This window comes from Furipterus horrens, unplaced genomic scaffold (genome assembly GCF_987537825.1).
Source record: "Furipterus horrens unplaced genomic scaffold, mFurHor1.1.pri manual_scaffold_2, whole genome shotgun sequence".
NCBI lineage: Eukaryota > Metazoa > Chordata > Mammalia > Chiroptera > Furipteridae > Furipterus > Furipterus horrens.
Genome location: NW_028327172.1, coordinates 5,996,686 through 6,023,296, shown reverse-complemented (window position 1 = coordinate 6,023,296; position 26,611 = coordinate 5,996,686). Strand labels below are relative to the sequence as shown.

The following is a 26,611-nucleotide window of genomic DNA, read 5'->3' as shown; positions in this document are numbered from 1 at the left end:
ACGTGGGGCGGGGCAGGAGTGCCGAGCGGAACACCCCAGAGCTGCTGCCCCGCTGTGCCCGGGGAGGCATGCCAGCCCCCTTGGCCTGTGTCATAATGGAGCTGCTTGATAGCAGCCCCTGTTGGCTCCCCTCCCTTACCCGTCTCCCTGCCCTGACTGAGATCACCTCCAAATAAGCAGTTCACACTCAGATCTTTGGAGGAGCCCAGCCTCAGGCAGGAAGTCCCAACCCTCTTTATGAGGTGTGACAGTGGGTTGGAAGTGGCCCCTGGGGCTGTGTGCAGGCACCAGGCTGATCCCTGGCATGGCCACCGTCATGATCCGGACAGTGTCCCAGGTGGGTGACTAATGAGGAGATGAGTCAAGCCTCACAGTTAATGCCACCGGAGCAGGAGCAGAACCCGGGCAGTGGGACCCAGAGCCCCAGTCCCAGCTCCACGCCACACTCCTGCTGAGCATCTCGCTCTTGCATTTGCTCCAGAGGGTCTGGAATCCCAGTTTAACTGACATTGTAATGGGGTAAATGGTGGTCCCCAAAATGATGTGTCCGTGTCCTGGTCTTCAGAACCTGTGAATGTGAGCTTATCTGGAAAAGGGCTTCTGCAGATGCAGTAGAGTGAAGGCTGTAGACACGAGATCATCCTGGATTATCCAGGGTCCTAAATCCAATGACAAGTGTCCTTATAAGAGACACACAGATGAGAAGCATGAGGAGAAAAGCAGGTCACGTGAGCCACAAGCCGAGGACACCTACAGCCCCCCAAACTGGAACGCACATGGAAAAATTGTCCCACAGAGCCTTTGGAGGGAGCGTGACTCTGCAGACACATTGATCTTGGACTTCTGGCCTTCAAAGCTGTGAGAGAATAATTGTCTGTTGTTGTTAGCCACCAAGTTTGTGCTATTTGGTGACAGCAGCCCTAGGAAACTAATACACACATTTATTTGTTCCATTTGGTTCTGGAAATGATTTTTCAGCATTTTCCCTCCATCTACCAAGATTCAGATCACACAGCAGGACACAGTGGTCATATTAACTGCATAGGAGCTTGCAAAAAAAACGAGAAAGGGCACAGGCCTGAGGGTAGGATGCAGGAGGTGGGACAGGTATTTGAGGAAGGAGGACAGCATGTGCAAAGGTCCTGAGGCTGCTGGAGGAGAGATGGAAGAGGGTCTGAGCCCCAGAAGAACATGTGGGGATGGAGCCGACGTGGGGCTCTGAGCACAGCGCCACAGCCTGGCCCTGCCCCTGAGGCTGATGAGCACATTCAAGCAAGGGAGCCACACAGGTGTTCCCACATTTGAAAGTTCTTCTTGGCCACAGTGTGGGGATGGACTTGAATGACAAAGGGCTGGGCAGAGGAAAACCGGCAAGAGAAACCACCCACGGAATGAGCTCGAAAAATCCCTCCACGTAATATGAGGATGCACAACCTTTTCAAAGCCCTTGATGGCACGCAGAGCATGTCAGAATTTTGAAGCATCTCTTTTTGGTAACTGAGCAGCATCCTGACCTCTGGGTCCACAGAGTGAGCCTTCTTGGTCACATGTGGGATTAACCATTAAGCCTGTTAACCATGGGTCAGCAGCCCTCCCCGTAGGCAGGGCTTCTGCTTTGCAAGCCCTTGAGGCTCCGTGGTTGGGTGCAGAGTTTTCCAGCTTGGTCCCAGGATGGCCACACTTGTCCTGACCCTGAGCCAACTTCATGGGCTGCCTGCATCGGAGGTGGGGCTACAGCTGCCCCAGAGCCTATCCCTTGACTCCTAGTAAACCTGTGGGAGCCGAGCACAGGCTGTTTATGTTGCTGAGTCATTCAACCCCAGGAAGAGCAAGGTTCCCTGGGCACACGCCACGTGTTTTTACTCTACAGACAGGTCTCACTTAGTACTCTGTGACGAACCCTGAAACCCGAGGGGCCTGTGAATGGCCACAGGACCTGGACTGACCCAAGCCCCTACCTTGGAACAGAGACAACCCCTGAAGTTCTGAAGAGAGGCTAGCCTGCCCTAACCCTCAAGGTGATGGGTGCCGTCCTGCCCAGGCAAACCCACTCCAGCACTTTCCCCCGGGGCTGGCATGAGCCCTGGACAGTGAGGTGCCAGGCAGCTGGGACCCGTCGCCTGGCTGACCCGCCAACGAGACTCAGGTCTGCGCGGGCCTCAGGTTGGGCATAGCGCCTCCTTCAGAGGCCTCAGGGGCAGCTCTGTTCCTGGCGGGACTCCCACGAGACCCCACAGCATGGCAGCAAGCGGGAAGCAGGAAGCTGTGGTTTCCCTCCGCGTGCTACTCCGAGAGTGGTCCACGGACCGGCAGCATCGCCGCCAGCCGGGAGCTTGCAGAAATTCAGTGTCTCAGTGTGGATTTCCAACGGGGCTTCGTCCTTATTTACAACCCTGCCTCTTGACCAAAATCTAAGCTCCTTATAAATAGGAAACTTGCCTCATCCTTAAACCCCGGAGCCCCGGCTGCTCAGCATTCGCTGACTAAAGGAGGAACCAGTGTGTGGGAAAGCACGCTCGCTCCCAAGGGCCGCCCCGGGGGCCTGGACCGCTCGTGGGCGCCATGAGATGCTGCCCTGCCAGTGCTGAGCTAGAATTTGCTCTTTGTGCAGAGAGCCATAGAGACAGACGCCTGGGGACATGTGTCCCCCACTGTCCCCCGTCCATTCCCTCCAGCACGCCAATCCGTCCCCAGCAGAAGGTGGCATCCAAACACTTCCCTTCATGGGTCTCAACCCAGCCATTGATGGAACTCACGCAGCCACTTCTTCCCCAACTAAGGAGCCTGCTTTGATGGCACCTGCAGGGTGACATCACCCAGGGGACACAGGCGGCCTGAGGCCCCACTTCACAGGGTCTCCTGAGGCTTGTTATCTGGTTTCTGGGGCCTGGGTCTAGAAAGGACGTTCCAGCACCCAACGGTTTTGTCCAGACCCCCCTCATCTACAGCTATGAACAGACAAGCAAGAAACAGCAACGCTCGGGAATTCCGGTGCAACACCAAAGCCAAAACAGAAGAACCGGCTCGGGAGGCGAGTGAAGTAACATGGTAAGCAGGAAAAAAATGAAATCCTACTTTGTATTTTTCAGAGAAATTTGAGAGCATCTCTGTTTTTTAAAAATAGGCAGTCATGAAAAGGAAATGTTCCTGGCATTTTGGAAATTGCAAACGTGACCGACAGATTCTGAAGCCGCCAGTTAACAGGTTGAACAATGACGCAGACACAGTTACCTGGAAGTTCACTAAACGTGAATTTCCCAGAACACAGAGTAAAGGACGAAGAGATAAAAAGTATGAACAAAAAGTTACAAGACATGGAAGACAGACAGGGTTTTCAACATCTAGCTAATAGATGTTGGAGAAAACATTGATCTTAAGGTTTGAAATAATAGGAAAAAATAGAGAAAAAAACCATCTCTGAGCCCAATTGTTTAGACTGCAAGGTACCAATAATTGCTGAGCAGAAATAATGAAGATGACACCCACTCAGTGAAATGTCTAAACTCCAACAATAGAGGTGGGTTTATACGTTAACTTTCTACAGTGACTCTTGCAATTCATAGGTGACCTTGGCCTTCAATCATCCATCTGTTCATTAGTTCAGCTGCACACCCTCACTGAGGACCCGGGCACTGCGCCAGTTACTACGGACGTAAAGGTGAATGGCACAGGCGTCGACCCCGATGTCACAAAGCTTAGTCTCGGGGAACCGACAGGAAGACAGGCATGGCTGCCCAGCAGTTAGGAACACAGCGGCCTGGAGCCAGGCTGCTCCATGACTTTGTACAGGTGACTTAGCCTCTCCACGCCTCAGTTTCCTACTCTGTGACACAGGAATTAAATAGAAGTTCCTGTCCTGCAGGCGGTTTTGATGCTCTGAGTAAAACCCTTAGAACAGTGACGACTTGCACGTGGTAAAAGCAAGCGTGGTACAGGCAGTTGATAAAGACCTGAAAGCGGTGATGCGTGCTAAAGATCAGGGGTCTGGGAGCATAAAGGAGGAGCCCGGCCCTCCCTGTGGGACCCAGGGGTCCTGAAGGAGCGTGGGAGTCACCTGGGTCTGGCCTTGCTGTAGCAGGTTTTAGATCCGGGGTCACTTGGCCAAGTTCCGACGCCTCTGCGGGGCCAGGGCCTCCGCTGTCCAGTCCGCTCATGTAAGGGCATCGGGGCTGCTGCCTGGGGCCCTGGCCCTGTCATCCCCTGTCTGGGTGATGTGAGGAGGATCACAGTGTCACCAGTGCCTGAGGGAAGCTGCCCTGGCTCTCTAGACTTTTCACATTTTATTAGGTTGTTTTGCTTATCTACAACCTGATTTCTTTCTAGTGCCTCAGCCTGAGGCCACAGGCCGGCCCAGTGTGGGCAGCGGGGGCCCTGGAGATGAAGGGAGTGGGCTGCGGGGCTGTCACATTCTTCCGGAAGAGGGTGACGGAGGTGGCCAGTGAGGTGGGCTGCCTCTCGGACCCTCAGCGGACACATGGGGAGAGTCAGGGCGCCCAGGCACCGGCAGCCGGAGGAGCTTCCTTGGGACCTGGGTGGGGTGGGGTGGGGGGTGGCAGTGTGATGTGCCACTTCTGGGCAGGGCCTCTGATCGTTGGGAGGCTTGAACCTGAATATCTGTGAAGGCCCCAGAAGGAGGACAAGAACCGGGTTGATTTGATGATTCTCTTGAGGCATCTGCTTTCTGCTTCTGGAACAATGAATAGAAAGGACAAATGTGGCCCCTGAGGGGTAGGGCATGTGGTCAGCAGGCCTGCAGCCCCTGTGTCAAGGCTGCCCCTGGGCTCGTACAGAGACAGGTGGGTCCCATCAAGCAAGGGATGACCTGAGGCTCCCCTATGGTGGCCTTTTGTCTGGGACCCCGCTCTCCAGGGCTCCCATGGGTCAGGAGCCTCCTGATGTCCACGGTGCCAGGCAGATCATGCCCTGGAGCCCGTCAGGAGACTGAGCACCGACATCCCTTCCCAGGGGAGGCCAGCACCTCTGGGCTTCTCTGTGGCTGCCAGGGAGCTCCTCCTCCCTGGGACTTTGCCACCAGGACCTTGCCCGCATTCCCCCCAACCCCCAGGGTCCCACTCACCGTCCTCCATGTCCTGGGTGCTGTCTGGCCCAGGAGGCCCTTAGTTTGAAGGAGCGGGCAGGAAGGCTCCAGGCTGGGCAAGCTAGGAAAGACAGGGTAGGTGGAGGGAGGGAAGTAGAGTGCCCTCCTGTGGTGCCCTCCTGTGGTGCCCAGGGCCCAGGCCAGGCTGCTCCCCAGGCAGGCGGGTACCTGGTCTGCCACCCTGCCCCCCCACCCTGTTTCAGGCTTCAGTGACCAGTACTCCCCTAACTCTGCCCTGGAAGGGGACACCAGCTACGGAAGCAGTTACTGCAGTCTATACAGAGGATTTCCACCCCAAGGACTTTGCACCTCCCTCTGTCCCCAAAATGCCAGGGTGCCTCTTGAGGCTGCAGTCCCCATGTACCTCTGCGGTCAAGGATGATGCAGCCCGAGAGGCTCCGAGGCAGCCAGGCCTACATGTCTGTAGAGCATCTTCTGCCCTGAAATGTGCTTTGAAAAAGAAGGGTTGAGAGGGAGCCACTGAGCACGAGCTGCTGTCAGAAGGCACCAGAAAACACTGAGGGTCCCTTACCCACAAAACCACAGGAAATACACAGACACCAAGCAGCCGGGGATGGACCCAGGTAGCTGGAGCCTCAGGAGAGTCCAGCTTCGGGCCTCCCTCCTCGGGAAGGGCCGGCTAGAGGCTGAGGGTGGCAGGAAGATTCCAAGAGCTTCAGAACAGTAACGATCTGGCACCTGGTCAAAGGTCAAACTGGTGGCAGGGGACGAGGATGCACTGGAGGCTGAGACAGAGCCCTGAACATGAGCAGCCCAACCAATCTGAGCCAATCAAGCTCAGCTATGAGACCGTCTGGTCAAAATCCTACCTCCTAGAACTCCAGCTCAGCTCAGACCTTCTTCCACCATCTCTCCTGCCGGGGTCCCAGAGCCTCCGGTGCCCTTGTTTCTCAGCCGTCCTACAAAGCAAGGGTCAGGCAGGTTACCTACGAGGGTCCAGACCCACAGAGGAAGGAAGGAAAACCCCGCTTGAGCTAAACTGAGTCAGGGCGCAAGAGAACATGGCCAAACTCTTTTCAATGGAGTGAGAATAATGTTGATTCCAAAATCTGACAAAGATTGGAAGGAAGGGAGGGAGGGACGGAGTTGGGAAGGAAGGAAGGAAGGACCCACAGCCCGATCTCACATATAAGATTCATGAAAAACTTGAACTGAAACATGGCCAGCAGAATCTAGCAGTGCATTAAAGGAAAAACACAACTTGTCTAAGAACGGGCAGCCCTGGAATGAAAGGGTTATTTCAGCATCCTTTGGAAAACTCAATGTAATTCAGGAAATTTATTAATGTAATTTATTGGGTTCATAGATTTAACAAGTCACACACTATCAACTCCATAGGTGCTGAAAGGCATGTGACAAACTCACCAACCATTTTTTAAAATATTTTATTTATTTATTTTTAGAGGGGAAGGGAGAGGCAGTGAGAGGAACATCAATGTGTGGTTCCCTCGCACTTGCCCCCAACTGGGGACCTAGCCCCCAACCCAGGCCTGTGCCCTGACTGGGAATCGAACCAGCCACCCTTTGGTTCGCAGGCCAGTGCTCCATCCACTGAGCCACACCAGTCAGGGCTCACCAACCGTTCTTGATTAAAAACAACAAACCATGAGAGGGCTTTTGTATTGCCACAGAGTGGAGAAAGGCCTTTCTAATTATGATGCAAAATCCAAAAGTCAAAAAAGACAAGACTGAAAATTTAATTACCAAAAAAAACTTCACAGGTAAAAGAAATCAATAACGATAACGTGCTAACAAGGTCAAAAGACAAAGTAAAAAAAAAAAAAAAGAATTGCAACTTTTATCACGGAAAAGCCAACCTAACATGTGAGGGGATTATGGAAATTGGTAAGGAAACCACAAGCCGCAATCGAAAAATAGACAAAGCATAGAAAGAAACCATTTGTAGAAAAAAATATACATCTCATAACAAAAGGAATAAAACCCCATGGAGATGCCATTTGTCACCCATGATATTGGCAAGAAGCCGCGGGTGTGGTGACAGTCCACTGTGTTAGGGAGCCGGGGACAGTGGCTGCGGGTGTGTCCTGGGGAGGGCAAGGTGGCTGCCTCTGAAAGCCACAGCTCACTTAAGCCTCCATGAGCTTCTGGAATTTCATCCTACAGGCATAGTAGCGCACCTTCAAGACAGTATACACATTTCAACATTTCCGTAATATCGAAATATTAGATGCAATCCAAGAGTTCATCAACAGGAGACCAGTTAAATAAGTTACGAAAAACCAGACACGGAAATACTAAGCAACTGTGACAGGGGAAGGAGGACCCCTCAGGTGCACCAGGGAGAATGTGGGAGATAAACACAAAATGCAAAACTACCTTTTGTGGGAAAGAAAGTAAAATAAGAATGCACATTTAAAGCCCTGGCCGCTGTGGCTCAGTGGATTGAGCGTTGGTTTGCGAGCCAAGTGTTGCTGGTTCGATCCCCAGTCAGGGCGCATGACTAGGTTGTATGTCAGGTCCCCAGTTGGGGGCGCAAGTGAGAGGCAACCACATAGTGATGTTTTTCTCCCTCTCTTTCTCCTTTCCCCTCCCTCTAAAAATAAATTAATTTTTTTTTTTAAAGAATGCACACTTACCCTCCCTCACAGGCGGGAGGACAGCCTGAAAGGGTGCATAAGAAACAGCCGGCCCAGCTGAATCGGAGATGCATTGCCTTCACCTGGAAAAGAAACCGAGGAGGAATAACGGCGGTGGTGATGATGATGATGATGATGGCTAATAGTCATCATCTCATTAAATCTTACTACCTTAAGTGGAAGGTCTCCATGCAGAGCCGAGGAGCTTGGGGTCAGAAAGGAAAGGTGGACTGCCCAAGGTCATTTGGCAGCTGAACTTAATTGACGGAGCCCTTGGCTAGAAAAATCAACCCCCATGGCAGTTCAGTGAGAACCAGGGCTTCAGTTTACACCAATTAATTCAATGAGACACTTGGAAGGCCTCGGGGCTATCACCTGAGGCCGCCTGCCTCCTTGCCCTGCGCCTCTTCTCAGCCCCTTGGCCAGGGAGCCCTTGGGGGGTGGGCACTTAAGCAAGGAGGAGCTGACGCTGTAAATGCTGCAGTCCTGGGTGTGACCACCAGGTGGCGGGGCCGCCGTCTGAAGCCCTGGCCCCAGCAGCCCCAGGAAAAAAGAAAATACAAATTAAAAATTCCTTGGCCTGGGAGCAGAGAGTCAGTTGGAAGTTCCAGGAGCCTTCTGTCATATCCGGGAGGTTTGACCTTCTGTTGGAAGCAAAGCCTAGGGGCGTCCACGACAGGCAAAGGGCAGGGGAAGAGAGAACATTTTTTAAAGCACACGGAAGAAGAAAGAGAATTAGAATTCTCTCGGAAGCCCTGGATTTAGCGGCCTCCTCTAGCCCAGCAGTTCTTCAGGCAAGGCTGAGTCCCAGTGCGGGAGAATCGCCTGGGGCGTATGTTAAAATGCATATTTCCGGGCCCAGGGAAACAGCATTTTAGCCAGCACGCCTGTGGTTTCCGATCCAGGCTCAGGTTTGAAACACCAACAGGGCCAGAGAGGGGAAGTAACTGCTGGAGATAACGGCCCGGGTCCAGACTGCCCTGTGAGGATGGTGTTTGCACATAGGCAGTAAGCCCAATTTTTTCCACGTGAAATTCAGCCTTTGAGCTTTTCCAGGTTGGGATTATACCCAATTGGCCTTCTGTGCTTTAGTGAGACTTGGTTCTCTCTCCACCTCTCTATTTGTTATTTCAAAATGTATAATGAGCCCTGGCTGGGTGGTTCAGTTGGTTAGAGTCTCGTTCCATATATCAAAAGTTGCAGGTTCGATCCCTGGTCAGGGCACATACCTAGGCTGCGGTTCAATCCCCAGTTGGAGGCACATATGGGAGGCAACCAATCAATATTTCTCTCTTACATCGGTATTCCTCTCTTTCTCCCTTCTTCTCTCTAAAATCAATAAACATATCCTTGGGTGAGGATTTTAAAAAAAAAAATATATATATATATATATATAATGAGTTCCTGCCCAGAGAGGCAGAGTAAGGAAGCAGCCCTGGCTTTGAATTTAGGTCTGGAACCCCGACTTCTTGGCTTCCTGGCTGGATGACATCTTGGCTGAGTTCCCCAAGTCCTGTGAGGAGGTTCTGGGAAACACAGGGTCCAGATACCCACCCACACCACACCCACGCACCCTGCACTCAGACTTCTCTCTGGAACTGACTCAGCTGATTCCCTCTTACATCCTGGGGGATGGTTTTGGGCTCCTGGGCTGGCCCTCATTCTGACCGAGATCCTGAATTCCAGCCTTTGGCTGAGATTTGGTCCAGGACAGGCTTGAGACCACGCAGCAGCCGGCCAGGCGCATGGGAGTCTGATTTGAATCCCAACTCCGCTGTGTGACCTGGGGCAAGCTGCCTGCCCTTTCTGAGCCTGTTTCCTTGCCTGGGGCAATCAGCCCCACCTTCCTGCAATGAGGAGGGAATGAGAGGGTGTGGGCAGCATAGTCAGCACAGAGCGTGTCCAGGTGAGGCACTGGGGCGGGGGCTGGCTCCACCCATCCTCACACCAGACTAGGCTGGTGTGAGACACTGGGCCAGGGAGGCGTGACTTTGCGACTTGACTCACTCCCTGAATCTGCAAGCCTGCCCAGCTCCACAGCCCACAGAGGGGCTTCTAAGGGATGCCTGGTTTCCACCCTGGGGGAGCTTACAATCTAATAAAGGCAACCTAGAGCCTGGAAATAGAATCTTCCCAAAATAGCGAGGCCTGTGAGCTGGTCTCCCAGTGCTGCCTGGCAGGAGGGGCCAGGTAAGGAGAGACTGATCACAGACCTGGGCCCTCCTCCAGCTCTGCAGGCACCCCCGCCCCCCTCCCTGCCTCCTCAAAGCCCAGCTAGGAGGGCCCTGCCCTATCCTCACCTCTGTGCTTTAGCAGGACAGACTGAAACTGTCCAGCGTGAGTGAGGCTGGGCCAACTCACTGACTTCAAGGGCCACATGCGGAGGGTTCTGAAAGTTTAAGACGTGGGGGTGTGATCAGCCAGCCAGCGGGGAGCTGCTGAGCTCTTCCTCAGCTGAACCTGCCTTCTCACCCGGGGGGCCCACGTGATTAAACCAGCCGAGGCAGCGGCCCAGTTGATGTTTCCCCCGCAGCTGTAATTCAGTAACATCACAGCGTTGCATCTTATTATTTTTTAAAAAATCTACTTGACCTTTCACTCAGTGTTAGAGAACCAGAGTGCTTCAGACACCCCAGGCAGCCTGGGCACAGTGGTCTTTGTCCCCTGGTGTCCCCAGCGCGGTGGGGCACCTGTGCAGTCACTCCGGGGGTCAGGGTAAGGAGCAGCTTCGCAGAGCATCAAGGTCACCTTCGGAATGACTTGACTCCTTGTTGGACAGTTGCCCAAGCCCACGTGCCGGAGAGGTGATGGGGGCCCGGGATCCCATGCTTGCTGGTGGTTCCTGGCAGCAGGCCAGACCCTCATGGGGTCCCGGGCCGTGTCCCCCCCCCCCCCCCCCCACCAGGAGCCCTGGCTGGTGCTGGCAGCTCTGGCCTTGGCATTCACCGAGCTCTTGGAGCGAGCTGAGGATGTGGGCTTTTTCCAGACCCTACCAGTCATCGTTCTCCTCCTCCCCTTCTTCATCTTCTTACCCTCCCAAGTGCTTCTGGAAAACCTCTTGATGGCCACCCCAGGTCACTGCTGCTAGGCCCATGTGCTGGACGATGGCTCTGAGGCCCCCACAAATCTCACACCTGAGGCCCTCCTGGCTGTGTCCATCCCACTGGGCCCCAACCCTGAGCCCCATCAGTGTCGCTGCTCCCACCAACCACAGTGGCAGATTCTGGAGCCCAATGCCTCATCCACTGACTGGACTGAGGCTGCTGTGGAGCCGTGCGTGGACGGCTGGGCCTATGACCGCAGCACCTTCACCGCCACCACTGTGGCCAAGGTAAGGGCTCCACCCCCCTGCCCACGCCATAGCTTTCCTCCTTCCCGGCCTCCCAGTGACGGCCGTCCACCCAGGACTGGGGGGTCATGGCGCTTCCATCACACAATGAAATGACATGCTACCCTCAACATGTACCACTGCTCACGACAGCCCAGGTTCTGATCCATGGCTTGAGTTACAGGATGGACAGGGAGGCGCCCAGGGTCTTACATTCCACGGGCCGATTCAGAATCATTCAACATGTTAACCAGTAATAGCAGTGAAACATGCCTTCCCCTTTTGTCCTTTAAGTAGCAGACACGGTTCCAAATGCTTTCCCTGTAGTCACAACCTCACTATGATCTCATGGGGTGGGGCTTATTATTGTCCCCATTTAATAAAGGACTAAACAGAAGCACAGAGAGGTTAAGTAACTTGTCTCAGAGCACACAGCTGAAGTACACTGGGACCTGATTCAACCTAGGCAGTTAGGGGTCACAACCTGGGACTCCATCACTCTCCCGTCCTGCCTCCAGGGTCCTGACTGCACACAAAGGGGAAAACAGGTCCTGTGAGTGGGGAAGGGACAGGCAGAGGGGAAGGCCTCTCTGAAGAGGAGCCATTTGAGATGAGATCTGGATTACTAGAGAAGGAATCAGTCACCTGGAGGCGGGGAGAGAGCCCAGAGGTCTGAGGTGGGAGGCGAATGGAGTAGGTGAGGGGCTCCACTGTCTTCAAGGGCAAAGGAAAGTCGCTGGAGGCTTTGGGGCAGGGAAGCCATGTGATCTGATTTGCATTTTCAAGAGGTCACTTTGCCCAGTGGCTCCTACTGCCACCACCCAGGACAAGTGAAGCTATCAGGCTTCCGTGAAGCACTGACCTGGCAGGGGGCGGGGGTGGGGTCAGGCGATGGATGTCCCTCATGGGCAATGGGCCAGAGAGAGGCACTGAAAAAAATCACAGTGACAGGTGCGCGGCCCCCCGCCCACCCTCAGGGCCTGTGAGAAGCAGCTGGATGAGGAACAGGCTCAGCCAGGTGCCAGAAGTCTCCCCAGTTCACCAGCCAGTAACAGCAGAGTTAGAATGTGAGCCTGTGTTTAACCACCTGCCACCACCGTGCGCTGGCAGCGGCCATCACAGTCAGACCCAAAGCCCTGTCACATCTGACGGCCAGCACACCCCTTCCCCCTCTGTCACCTGGCTCTAGCGACCTGGGGGCCCTACTGTGGGTGGCTGAACCTACAGGACCCAGGCTGGGAACTCCCTGCCTGGACCTTCCCTGCCACCCCGGTCCCGCTAGTCCATGTCCCCTGAGGGAGGCTGTCACACACCCCTTCTCTTCCGGTGTGCCACCACCCGGGTGCTCCTGGGCGCTTGCTGGGCTCCTTTGCCTGGGGCCCTCCCCTGCTGGTAAGTACTCCTCGCCTTCGGCCGGCTCCTTCAGAATGAGCATGGGGGGGGTGGGGGGCACACAGTACAGAAATGTCACATGCGTCCATGTTCCCTAAGAGAGGGGATTCCTTGGTCCAGGGTCTGGACATGGGTCCCAGGTTGCCAGGGGACAGTGATGCCCAAACACCCAGGTCCGGTGAGAAATTGCCCTGAGTACTGTCACTCTCTGACCTTCAGGTGTCACATCTGCCTTTACTGAGCACCTACTGTGTGCTGGACACTGCACAGCCCCTGCCCTCAGGGAGCCAACAGTCTTCAGGGGGGAAGCAGACCCCTCTTTTTTTTTTTTTAATTTCAAGACATGCTATGAAATAGAAATATCCCTGCTCCTCTTTCTCCCCCTTTCCCTCCCCTCCTCTCTTCCCCCCTCCCCTCCCCTCCCCTCTCCTCTCCTCTGGCACCTGCTGGTGCGCCCAGGAAGTAGTCAGGGCCTTCTCCTTTCCCTCTGCCCTTGTCCCCGGCCAGCCCTGCGATCCAGTGCCCGTAATGCCTCTCAGCCTGTAACCCTAACTGCCTACTTGGAGGCGCCTCATTGAACCCCTAACCGTGGGCCAGAACCAAACCCCTGATGCCCAGCCCAGCCCCTCCCGCCAGACTCCATCCCAGACAACAGCCCCCACCCCACGGGTACCCCAGAGCCCTGAGAGCCACCCCTGTTCTCCTACCCTCACCCCCCAGCCCACCCCCCTCCTTCTGCACACTGTCCCCTCGCTCACGTCCCCACTGTCTGGGGCCTGCGCAGGCCCCAGCCTCCTCCCGCGTCTCCAGCCTCTCCCGGGCCACCACCCACTCTGCTGGGGAACCGTCTCCGATGCAGTGCTCACGGTGACTTTGAAAAGCTTGCGTGGGCATCAGGTGGATGTCCGACCCGGGACGGTCCCTGCGCACGTGCACCTGCCCCCGCCCCCCAACTCCACCTCTGCTTTGTGCCCAGCACGCTGGCCTTGGCTCAGGGAGGTCCCCAGGCTGCCCAGCTGGGGCCCCTGGCCTGGCCTCGGGCACTGACGCCTGGTGGCCCTGCCTTGCATCCCTCATCACACACCCCGACACCCACTCATTTATTGTGTCCCCGCCAGATGTAGCTCCAAGAAGACAGGGGCTCCGGTGTGGTGTCCCCAGTGCCCGCATGTGGCACAATCATAGTCTCATACATGGACGTGCGGCTTCCTGACCTCTGACCTCCTCCGGGCAGCACGAGCTCTGAGGTCCCCCCGCTGCATCCCAATTCCCACCTCGTGTGTCCTAGCTCCCTAGAAGGCGGGTTTGCCGCTACTCTGTACCTTGGACTCCTCCCGTTAGTGGGGGCCCTGGCACCTACCCGTGGGTTGTTGTGACGTAATAAGTGAGTGAGTCACATGGAGAACGTGGGCCTCGGCCTGGCATTGGTGGGCCTCAGATCCCCCTGAGTGTGGCAGGGAGACCCAGCTGCAGGGCGGGGCGCGCAGCCACCACCCCTTCCCCAGGGACTGTCCACACAGGGAGCACAACTGCAGTCAGTCTGCGGTCCCTGTGAGCCTGCGGTCCCTGTCACCGTGGGTCTGGGCTAGGTGTCCTAGCTTCTGGGTGCTGCTCAGACAGGCAGGGCCAAAGTTTGCCCACATCTCTCCGATCGAACTGACACGTACTGAGTGCAGGCGGTGGTTTGGGCCAGGCTGGCCCAGAGCAGCAGCAGCGCCATGAGCATGTGGGCCCTGGCGGAGGCCCCTCTGTGGGTGTCCCCGGGAGCTCCTGTCGCCGTGCACAGACAGGCGGGGAGCAAACTGGCTGGCTCGCCCAGACCCACCTGTGCTCAGCTTCCAGGCTACACTGTCCCCTTGCTCGGTGTCTTGATACTCACATCTGCCCTACAAGGCATGTCACCGTGAATACCTCCATTTTACAGGTGGGGAAACTGAGGCTCAGAGACATGGAGTCGTGTGCTCAAGGTTACCCAGGAAGGGCAGAGCGGGACTCAAACCCAGGCATCTGATGCCGAAGTCCATTTCTGACCAGGAGGCTGCGCTGCCCACCGAGAGCAAGGCGTCCGCCCTTTTGTGACAAACGCGCTCTGCACGTGCTCCCGGGGGCTCCGAGAAGGACGGGCTGCCTGCACGCACCTGTGGGCGCAGTGTGGGCGCTACTCCTCTACGTCCGCGTCCCCGGGTCCCTCTGCAGGCCCCCGCTGCGCTTGCTCCCCAGACAGGTTTGGGCGGACGTCGATGCTGAGCTGGTGCTGCCTGCAGGCTACCGTGGCCAACACCAGCGCCATCTTTGCCCCCAATTTCCCCGTCCGCTGGGGACTCCAGTTTTTTTAGTGCTTTTGGGTTGGCCAGAATCATCCTGACCTCAATGACACTCAGCGAGTCACTCGCTCAGCCCACCTCCTGCCATGGGGAGGTGGGGAGGATGGGGCCCAAGGCTACCCCATGTGGCTGTCACCTGCACGCATCTGCATCGCCTTTCAGTGGTGGAGTGGACCACGACCCACAAGCGGGCCATCACCATGATGATGATTCTGGGACGCGCTCTGCACAGGCCAGATGGCCCTGGGTGGTCTGGCCTTCGCCCGGCAGGACTGGTGAGCCCTCCATCTGGCCACGTCAGAGCCCTTCTTTGCCATCTTCCTGATATCCTGGCATGTACAGTGTGGGGCCTTTTCCCTTGGGGAGAGCATCAGTGACCAGGAGGGGGACCAGGGTGGGAGGTGGCCCCTCAACCCCACCACCCTGGCTGGCCACGAGTTCCAAAAAGCTGAGAGCCATGGGAAGGGGCGAGGTGAACAGAGCCCTCTCTCGGGAGAGACGGTTTGGGGATTCAGAGTTCCAGGGCGGGCATTTCAGCCAGAGGTCTAAGGGTCCTATCCAGCCCACTGGCCTCCCTCACATTGGCATCAGCACCCCCACGCTCTGCAGTCTCAATTGCACGTCATTTGCTGAGTCCGTGGGCATCCAAGTCCGTGAGGACCGGCATCGGATATGGAAAGATATCATCATCATCACTGTTATTTTGCTGCTACAGAAATCCCTGAGGCCTGCAAATACAGTGGAACCTCGGGAGTCATTAATTTGTTCCGGAACTTGTGACATGGGCTGAAACTGACAAGCACCGAATGATGAAGCATATTCTCTTGCAGGACAGTGTCGTGACTCATACAAGTTCTAGCAGGTGTGACCAGTCCCGAGCAAGCGCCGAGTGCTGAAACACTTTTTTTCTCATGAAAATGGAGTGAGTACAAGGTTTAATGAGTTCTGAAGCTGACGAGTACAGAGGTATGACTGCACCTGCTTGGGTGGGGACTAGAAGAAGAGATACTCAGAAACAAACACAGATTCAGGTCCCCATGAGCTCTCTTGTGCCGTGAGTCAGAGTTGAGCTCACCTGGGCCCAGGTGTAGAGAGTCATTCTTTACTTCTCTGGTATTTACTGCACTCCTGCCCCATGCCAGGAATGATTTTAGGCATCGGGGACACATCAGCAAATAAAGCCACTGACACCCCCCCCCCCCCCGGCGTTTCATTGTATAAGGAGGATCCGTAAGCAAGGAGGGAGACAGCCCATAATGATACCCATTAGGCAGGCCACCCTGGTCGCACGGATTGATGTGTCCTGGGTGCTGCTGGTAACACCAGTTGTGTACTAACATTCTAATGAGGGAGATGATATTATTACCAGTGTTTTTAGATGAGGGACTGAGGCCTTGAGAGGGTCAGTCACTCCCTCAAGGCCACGTAGCTGGTGAGTCCGGAGGCAGGGTCAGAACCCAGCCAGGCTGACCCTTATGCACTGTCTGTAAGATGTGTTTCTTAGCTTCTCCACAGACTGGGCTGAGATCCTGCTGGCTGGGAACACGCAGCCCCTTTCCAGGGAGACCCTTCTCCCTGACCATCTGCCCGAGGCTGGGAAGAAGCAAACTTATTTATAAACCCATTCAGTTCTGGCTGGGGATGTTTTAAATGTGTGGAGCTTTTTAAATTTTTTAAATTCAGCATGATGTGAGATTTCTGCCATGGCAATGGCCCCAGGTGGGCAGGGTCCTGGCACCCAGGGATCCAGATGGGGGAAGGCATTGGGACTCATCTGAAACTATCAGGGACTGCATCTCCCAGCCCGCATTAGCAGTGCAGAGGAAGCGGTGGCTGCCTTCTCCTCACTCCCACAGCAGGGGAGGGTCTGCTGCCCCCCACACCCCCCAACTGACCAGGAGGGGTGCCCAGCATGCACAGAAGAAGCAAAGACCCAGACAAGCAGCTGGTTCTTTAACAGGAGGCTCCAGGATCTGCACGGTGGCTGATTATTACTGGCAGACCAGACCGAGCCCTGCAGGAACTCACAAAGGTGGCCAGGACAAACAGCCACAAGGATGCCAGAAAGACACTGACCATCAAGGTGAGATGCTGTTGTTTGTGACCGAGAGCGTGGGATGTACTGGGAAAGAAAATCCACTGATATATTATCAGCATTATCACCAACTTCACCACTGCCCACTCCATCACCACCACCAGTACCATCACTACCACCAGTATCATCACTGCCACCTCTACAAAACACCAACATCACCACCGTTGCTGTCACCTTCACTATCTCTATCATTATCAGCACCAACATCACCACCATCATCATTATCACCACCGTCCTCACCACCATCATCACCATCATCACCACCATCACCACCATCATCATCACCAGTCACCACCACCAACACCATCACCATCATTATCACCACCGTCCTCACCACCATCATCACCATCATCACCACCATCACCACCATCATCATCACCAGTCACCACCACCACCATCAACACCATCACCATCATCACCATCACCATCCCCACCACCATCACCACCACCATCATCACCACCATCACCACCCCATCACCATCATCACCACCCCATCACCATCATCACCATCACCATCACCACTACCATCCTCACCATCGTTACCATCCTCATCATCCTCATCACCACCACCATTACCTCCATCACCACCACTGTTACCACATCAACTATATCCACCGTCTCTACCACTATCATCATTTCTACATGAACACACCTACCATCACTACCACCAATAATAACAAGACCACTAATACCAACAGCATTACAACTATCCACATTCCCACCATCACTTTCACCATCTCTACCAGCAGACCACCACTATCAATTTTATCTTCATCACCACTAGCATCACCAATACCATCACTAACATCACCATCAGCACCATCACCGTTACTATCACCATCGCCTTCACCACCATTGTTGCTGTTATCACACCACCATCACTACCACCAATAACGATACAACTGCTATCAACCACACACTCACGTCACCACCTCTATTATTCACCCCCTTAATGCACACTTGCCTCATGGGACTTCTCAGTGTATTTGGGAAACAGGATGTTCTTATTCAAAGGTAACTATTTCAAGGAAGTAGGTGTGGGAGGATGTGCGGCCAGAGATGAGAGTACACAAAGCACCCTGGGGCAGGAAGATCAGGGAAGGCTTCCAGGAAGAGGCAAGCTAGAGCTGACCAGGACTGAACTGAGCACAGGGCAGGCAGAGCCCAGAGGTGTAGGAGGAGGTTGAATGGGCACTTGGGGCGCAGAGAGGGCCCCTTTGTTGCTCAAGGAGGAGACTGGGGCAGAGGCAGAGAGGGCTGCAGTGTGGCCTGGACCTCAGCTTCCTGGTGAGGAACCTGCTGCCCATCCATGCTCTCTGTGAACCCCAGGGATCCCCACAGACAGCTGAGACAGCTGAGGGAAAGTGAGAAGGATTCTGGGTACCTGGGCCCCGCACGACCCTCTCCTTCACCGGAAGGGCCCAGGGCTCCCGGGACCCAAGGAGCACAGCATGGTGGCCACCCCGTAGGAGGCAGACTCCCGTGCTGCCCTTGGCTGCCCGGCCATGCTTCCCAGCCCAGACCTGGCTGTCTGCTTGCCTGGCATCCCACCTCCCAGCCACCTGCCATGATGTCATCCTGCCCTGAGTCCCCAGCTGACCCTGAGCAGCCTGGCACTGTCCGGGACCTGCTTTCCCCAGGAAAGGGCTGCTTCAGTGTCTACTTAACCTGCTGCTCTGTCTACAGTCTGAACTCTTCCCAACCTCACTGCGGGAAGCTGGGCTGCGGGCTGCACCCAAGAGGGGCCACCAGACCTGAGGGTGGGGGAGAAAGGGACACCCGTGGGAGTGTCAGTATGGAGGCCGAAGCAGGCTGGGCACCCAGGGTACACAGCAGAGGGCAGAGGGGACCCAGCTGTGACATGGAACTGGCCACATGGCCCAGCTTCCTTCCCCCGAAGGCCATGCCTAGCCAGGGCTCCCAGAGCAGCCCCTCCCCAAGGGCCCTGACCCGGAGGCAGCCGTATAGAAAGGCCCCAGCAGGCCCCGAGGCCTGGGATTGGAAACTACCCTCTGTTCCAGTAGAAGCTGGCGAGGAAACCAGGAGCTGCCCTGGTAGAGTGGGGACCCCTATCTGCTCCCCACTGCCCCTCCTTGTCCCAGCAGTTACCTCCCCAGAACATGAGGGCTTGAGGGGACACAGATGGAAAACCAGTGGTCTCCAGTTAGGCCACCCCCACATTGGGCAGTTGGGTAAACTGAGACTTAAGGACTCGGGACCAAAGGACTTCCTTAACTGAAGGTCAGGAGCGGACCCCAGTTCCCCTGACTCCGAGCCCAGCCGGCTCCCTTGCTCACGGCGCTCACATACTCTCATGTTCATTTTTTCACTCAGTTTCTGGATGCGCAGTAACTGACTTTGTTGATACCAAATAGAAAGCTCAAGCTGGCAGCTCGGCGGCATAGCAGGAGCGCTGAGGCAAACCTCCAAACTGCTTAAGACCAGAGTGGAGGGGCCCTTAGACAGGTCCCAGGAAGGATGCTGGATGTTCCTAGGAAGCAGAGCCCCCACTCTGGATGGAAAAATCTGAGTGGGCTCCATGGAGGAGGTGACATTATGGAAGGCCCTGAGAAGGGCAACTGCTTTAGCCCTTTTTGCATCTGCTGGCATCTCCTGACCCAGCCCAATGTCCCCACCTCCTTTGGTAAAGCTCTCCCCTCTAAAGTGCCAACAATGAGAAGGGTTTGGGCCATCCCCTCTGCCCACAGGATGACAGCAGATGGCTTCCCGCAGTCAGTAGGTCAGCTGGGGGCTGCGCTGGGCCCCTTGATCAGGATGACCCGCCAGGCCCTGTCCTCGATGCCTGCCCTCTCCTACGGTGTTATGGTGTTATCCTCATCATTTCCGGTCTTTTTGTCCTGTTCTTTCTCCCAAAGATGCAGGGACTGCCACTACCGGACACCACCCAGAGCCTGGAGAACCAGCAAGCGACTCCTGGCCACCTGGGAGTGGAACTGGGCTTCATCCCACACCAGCATGTTGCTGGGTGGGGCTGCAGATGCGGGGGCCCAGGGTCGGGGAGACATCCCTTGTGGAGAGGGCAGGAACTGGGCAGGGCTTGTCATCGGGGATGGGCCAGCAGCTATAGTGAGTGGCGATGCTTGTGTTTCTGGAACCATTTAATCTTGACAACAACCCTGCCGGGGAGAGACAGCTGCTATCTGCATCTACAAAAACCTCAGAGAGATGAAGCGACTTATTCCAGGTCGCGCGCCGGTAGAAGGTGGTGGTACCTTTGGCAGGAAAATGCAATGGTTACGAGCCACCTCTGCAGCCAGACTGCCCAGAGTCGAATCCCTACCTACTGGGGCACGTTCCTCACCTCTCTTACCAAGACTGACTGGAGAGACAGCCTCAGCTGCCTTAATTAAATCTTCCCCCAGAGAACCTGGGCCCAGAGAGAGTCACAGCTGAATTCCCTGGGACCTTGGACCCTCCAGGAACAAGCCACGCTATTCTCATGTATGTTCTTGGAGAGAACAGAAATGAGGGAATGTTTTTCAACTTCATTTTATAGTCAGAATCACCTTTATGTTTCTGCTTCCTCATTTGCAAAACGGGTCTTTAAAAAGATGAACCATCAGCCTAGCTCGGAGAGTTGTTTTAGGATTTAAATGAGTTGTTATACGAGGGGACTGAGGACAGTGCCGGGCCCACAGCCGGACCTCGGTCTGTGCATCTGCTGGGTCCGGGTGACGGACCCAGGCAGGGCAGGAACCAAGTCATGGTCATAGGAACGATCGCCGTTGGTGCTCAGCGGGCCCTTATTGCTTTAATATAGCATCTTACGTAACCCAGGTGGTAACCCCACTGGCGCTGCTGTGTGCAGTTCCACTGGCGCGGCGACGGAGCCGCCGAGAGGTTATGTAACTTGCTTCAGGTGCCCAGCCGAGAGGCAGGGAGGCGGGGCCTCCATTTACTCTTTCACTTCGTTGGTTTTCTGTTGTGTTCCAAGTACATTTCGGGCACTGTCCTACGCTCTGGGCGTACCGTGGTCAATGCCACCTGGTCCCCACGCCCCTAAGGCTTGACTCCCAGCTCTGCCCTCCTCGCTCGGAAGGTGCCGCCCTTCCCCCAACATCCCTGCTCTCTCTGTTGGTCATTCCAGGGGATCAGCAGCGCCCGGGGGCAACCGGCGGAAGGCGGTCCTTGCAGAAAGCGCCTGGTTCTAGGAGTCCTGCCTGGTCGGAGCCGCTTTGGGCACTGCGATCCACACGGGACGGCATTGCCTCGCCTCCAATCAGAGAGCAGAAGCCTCTGGGGCGGCCTTGAGGGTCGGGCGCGGCTGCGTGGGCGGCGCTGCTCTCCCTGCCCCCGTCGGACTCCCCACCCGCCTCAGCCCTGCGGGAGCCCCCCTGGCGGCCTTCAGTGTCCACACGACACTCAGCGCCCTCCCCGCCGCAGGAACCGGGCCCCGCCGGTGTCCCAGCCCAAGCTTCCAGAGCGGATCACAGGACAGACGGGGGCGGGCTCCAGACAGACCGGGGTCCGGTCTCTGCCCCTGCGCTGGCGGAGTTCTCATCTGTGACACGGGGATGATCACGGGGCCTTCCTCTCGGGGAGGGCCGGGCGTGACAGGGCTAATGGATCTTACCACGGACCAGACTCCAACAAATGAAATGAAATGGCTCCCAGCTCCCAGATGCGGGTGTTCAGGGCGTGGCCTGCCCCACGGTACCTGCTAAGGAGGCCCGAGGGGGCTGGAATTCAGCCCAGGGCTACACTGGCCCAGCCCCTCACCCTGACAGGGGCAGCGTTCACTCTGAGAAAGGGTTTTTCGTAAAAAATCCTCACCCGAGTGGAAGCGAGAAACACCTCACTCACACCCGGGCTGGAGACCGAGCCCGCAACCCAGGCCCGTGCCCTGACCGGGAACCAAACGCGCAGCCTTTCAGTGCCCAGGACAACGCTCCAACCCACAGGGCCACCCGGCCCGGGCAGAAAGCGGTTGCTTTAATCGCCTCCTATGGACGCTGCTGGGGAGGGAGAGCTCCCACCCTGCGGTTACGGGGGTGGCCTAACACACGACACGCGACCCTGCAGGGATGAGACGGGCTGCACGTGACCGGTCGCGTGCACTCAGGGCCGCACACCACGCGGGGGGGGGGGGCGCTCAGGTACAGGGAACCCCTGGCGCTGTGGGAGGGGCTTTGTATCACCGAGAGGGTGGGCGGGGCCTGGTTCCCCAGGGGAGGTGCCATGGGCTCATTTGATGATTTCCCAGGTTGGCAGGAAACCAGAACACACGTCTCAGGGATAACAGGGACTGTGCCTGGTCCCCTTGCCAGAAGTGGCGTTTGGCTAGGGGACCTCGTCCACAGAAGCAGACTGGGGACAGACACTTGCAGTCAGGCCATTTGAGACCCTCCTGGTCTCACCAGGTGTCAAAAAGCACAGACTATGGGGCCTTACCTTTAGGCTGGACACCTCAGGGCAACTTTTGGCTGTTTGTCTGTCTTGGGGGCTCACCCTTTCCTAATTCACGCAAAGACCCCGTGGCAGCAGCCTGGGCTGTTTAAGCTACAGGATCTTTGAGGCCCACCCCCTGCTAGAGGTGAAGAAACCAAAGCCCAGAGAGATGGAGTGACATGCTCAGAGTCACGTGGTGGCCCCAGCCTGACTCCCAGTCCAGAGCTCTTTCCAGAACACCAAGCTCCCCACCCTCACCTACAGCCCCGTGTGCCCTGCTACCTTCAGTCCCCTGGAGATTCACTCTTTAGACAACTGTCCTCTCTCCTTGGACGACGCAGGATTAAAGAAATTGAATTTATGGTTTAAAACCTTCCCACAGAGAAAACTCCAGGCCGAGATGGTTTCACTGGCTAATTCTGCCAGACATTTAAGCAAGAAATAATACTAATTCTACACAAAATCCTCCACAGAATTGAAAAAGAGATAACACTTTCCAACTCATTTTATGAGGCAGCATTACTCTGAAAAAGTAATTAAAGGAAAATCAGAAAAAGACATTATAAGGTAAGAAAACTATAAGTCAATATCTCCTATAAACATAGAAGCAAAACTTCTTAACATTTAGAAAAAATTCTGAACATTTAGAAAATTGAATCCAACAATATATTTAAGAAGCAATACATCATAACCATGTGAAGTATAAAGATTTAAAAATATTTTTAAATTTAATTTCTTAAAGTATATTTTATTTATTATGCTATTACAGTTGTCCTAATTTTACCCCCTTTGCCCCCCTCCATCTGGTATCCCCCCCTTCCTTCCAGCAATCCCTCCCCCTTCGTTCATGTCCATGGGTCACACATATAAGTTCTTTGGCTTTTTCATTTCCTATACTGTTTTTAACATCCCCCTGTCTATTTTGTTCCTAAGAATTATGCTTATCCCTGCACATTTTCTCCCATTGTCCCCCTTTCCCCTCCAAATGATCCCCATATCTATCATTCTATTTCTGTTCTAGTTGTTTGCTTAGTTTGTTTTTGGTTTTGTTTTGGTTTTTTAGATTTAGTTGTTGATAGTTGTGAGTTTGTTGTCATTTTAATGTTCATAGTTTTGATCTTCTTTTTCTTAAGTCCCTTTAACATTTCATATAATAATGGCTTGGTGATGATGAACTCCTTTAGCTTTACCTTGTCTGGGAAGCACTTGATCTGCCCTTCCATTGTAAATGATAGTTTTGCTGGATAGAGTAATCTTGGTTTTAGGTCCTTGCTTTTCATCACATTGAATACTTCTTGCCAGCCCCTTCTTGCCTGCAAAGTTCCTTTTGAGAAATCAGCTGACAGTCTTACAGGAACTCCTTTGTAGGTAACTCTCTGCTTTTCTCTTGCTGCTTTTAAGATTCTCTCTTTATCTTTAACCTTGGCATTTTAATTATGACGCATCTTGGTGTGGTCCTCTTTGGGTCTAGCATGTTTGGAACTCTCTGTGCTTCCTGGACTTGTATGTCTATTTCCTTTGCCAAATTTGGGAAGTTTTCTTTCATTAGTTTTTCAAATAAGTTTTCAATTTCTTGCTCTTTCTCTTCTCCTTCTGGCACCCCTATGATTCAGATGTTGGCACTTTTGGGGATGTCCCAGAGTCCTCTTATACTCTCCTTGTTTTTTTGAATACTAATTTCTTCTATTCTGGTTGACTGTTTATTTCTTCCTTATGTTCCAAATCATTTATTTGAATCCCAGCTTCCTTCCCTTCCCTGTTGGTTCCCTGTGGATTTTTATTTATTTCACTTAGTATAGACTTCATTTCTTCCTGGGTCTTTTTTATACTGTTGCTGTACTTAGTGAGTTCTCTGAGCATCCGTCCCACCAGTGTTTTGAACTCTGCATCTGATAAGTTGGTTATCTCCATTTCATTTAGTCCTTTACCTGGGTTTTGTTCTGTTCTTTCATTTGGGCCATATTTCTTTGTCTCCTCAATTTGGCAGCCTCCCTGTGTTTGAGGTTGAGCTGCTTTGATTCCATATCTCAGTGCACCTAAGATGTTATGGGATGGAGACTGAGGGCGGGGCTCCCTGCTTCACTGCTTTGTGTCTCTGTGTGGGGGGAGGGGTCTGAGAGGGGACAATGCCACTGCCTGGCTCCTGGAGGCTTGCACAGCACTTGCCCCATTTCTAGTCACTGCACCTACTTCCTGTATGTGACTGGCGCCCCTCTAGCTGTTGCCCTGGTAGTGATTCCCAGAGTGGGTAGGTTTGCATATTTTCTAAGCCCATGCAGGTCCTTTAAACATACTCTCCTGAGAAACCAGCTGTTTCTTCCACCACCCCAACCCCCACTGGTTTTTACAGCCAGAAGTTGTGAGGCTTTATTTTCCCAACACTTGAACCCTGGGCTGTGCGGGCTGCTCTGGGGCTAGGATCACTCGCTCCCATGGTATCCCTTCCGATTTTTATCTACCAGACGTGACTGTGGGACTGTTCGTTCCTCTGCCGCTGCTGTTTTTCCTCACCACACCGTGTCCTCTCCAACCCGACTCCATGATCCGCCCCTCCTACCTGTCTGGGTGAATTTGGCTTCTTTAAATCCTTGGTTGTCAGACTTCCATAGAGTTTGATTTTCTGGCAGTTCTGAGTGTTTTTTGTTTTGAGGTTAGTTGTGATTCTTCTTGTGGTTGTGCAAGGAGGCGAAGCATGTCAACCCATGCCTCTGCCTTGACTGAAGTCCCTAATTATTTATTTGTAGAGGGAGGGGAAAGGAGGGAGAGAGAGAGGGAGAGAAACATTGGGGACTGAACCCGCAGCAGGTATGTGCCCTGGCCTGAAATCAAACTGGCGACCTTCACTTCGTGGGACAACACCCAAACAACTGAGCCACGCCAGTCAGGGCGCCAAGTGGAGTTTATCCCAGAAATGCGAAGTAGGTTTAATGTTCAAAAATTAAAGTAAACAAACAAGATTATTAACAAACCATGCGATCATCTTAATAGAAACAGCATTTCACAAAATTCAGTACTTATTCCTGATAAAGGACATTCAGCAAACTAGGAATATAAGTGAGATTGCTCAACCCGATAAAGGGCACCTGTGAAAGACCCAGAGGTACCACCATACTTAACGGTGAGAGACTGGAGGCTTTCCTGTTAAGATTAGAAACAATAACACTTCTATTCACCATCGGTCCTAGTCCGTGCAATAGGGCGAGAGAAAATAAATAAAAGGCATACAGATGAGAAAGGAACACAAAACTGTCTTTATCTGCAGATGACAGAATTGTAGAAAATCCTGAGAACTCTACTAAAATGTTACTAGAAATAATAAACAAGTTTAGGAAAGCTGTAGGATACAAGGTCAGTATGCAAAATCTATTGTATTTCTGGATGGTAGTAACAGTCGGAAACTGAACAACCAGAAAACACCACTTGACAACAGCACGAGAAAAAAGTGATACCTAAGGATAAATTCAACAAAATAAAGGCACGGTCCCTACACTGAAAACTACAAAACATTGCTGGCAGATAGCAAAGAAGACCTAAATGAATGGAGAGGTGCACCCTATTCATAGGTTGGAAGATTCAGTTATGAAGATGTTAATTCTCCACAAAGTAACTTACAGATTCAATGCAGTCCCAGTCAAATGCCAGCCAACATGCCTGGCAATAGCATGCTGGGGTCCTGGGCCTGGCACTGAGGGTGGGGACAGGGCACCCACAGGAGCCACACAGTCTCATCAGGCTCACTGGGTGGTGGTGGTGGGTTGGAAGGGCCGCATGCCTGCCTAGGTCCCCCACGAGGTGCCTAATGGAGCGCTGTGGCTTTTCCAGCCAGTCACATGTAGCGTGTACAATTCTAAGAGCTGAGAAGGGACTTTCTCTCAGAGATAAAACCATCTTGGTTTAGGAAAACCCCTTGGGTAGGCCACGTGGGGAAGGTGAGACCCTGAGGACACGTGTTTTTTCAGGAGAAAGAGCAGCAAGAGAGAGGACAGAAGCAGCAGAGTCTGTGGTGGGAGAAGGCGGAGGAGAGAGAGGGCAGAGCGGAGGCTGCTGGGCGCACGCAGAAGCCCGGGGCCAGCAAGTAGAACCGTGTGGTTCCATACAGGTGCGGACGTTCTTGTGGCTGGGGACAAACGTGCACTTCGTCTCCTCCAACCTTGACTTAGGCAAATGTGCGTGTGTGTGGGCATGTGTGGGCACATGTGTGTGCATGTGCATCTGTGTAAATAAAGGCTAGGGGCTGATATGTGGCTTCCAGGACACAGTGGCATCCAGGACAGAGACACAGGAAGAATCACAAGCCCCATGGCAGACAGACTCTGGCAGGGACAAGATACTTCCGGAAGCCGGGAA

The 26,611-nt window shown here is 54.1% G+C and overlaps 1 pseudogene; it reads left to right on the top strand.

The window, feature by feature from the left end:
- Positions 1-304: 304 nt before the first annotated feature.
- Positions 305-21,027, top strand: LOC150017558 (solute carrier family 22 member 11-like; annotated as a pseudogene).
- Positions 21,028-26,611: the final 5,584 nt, after the last annotated feature.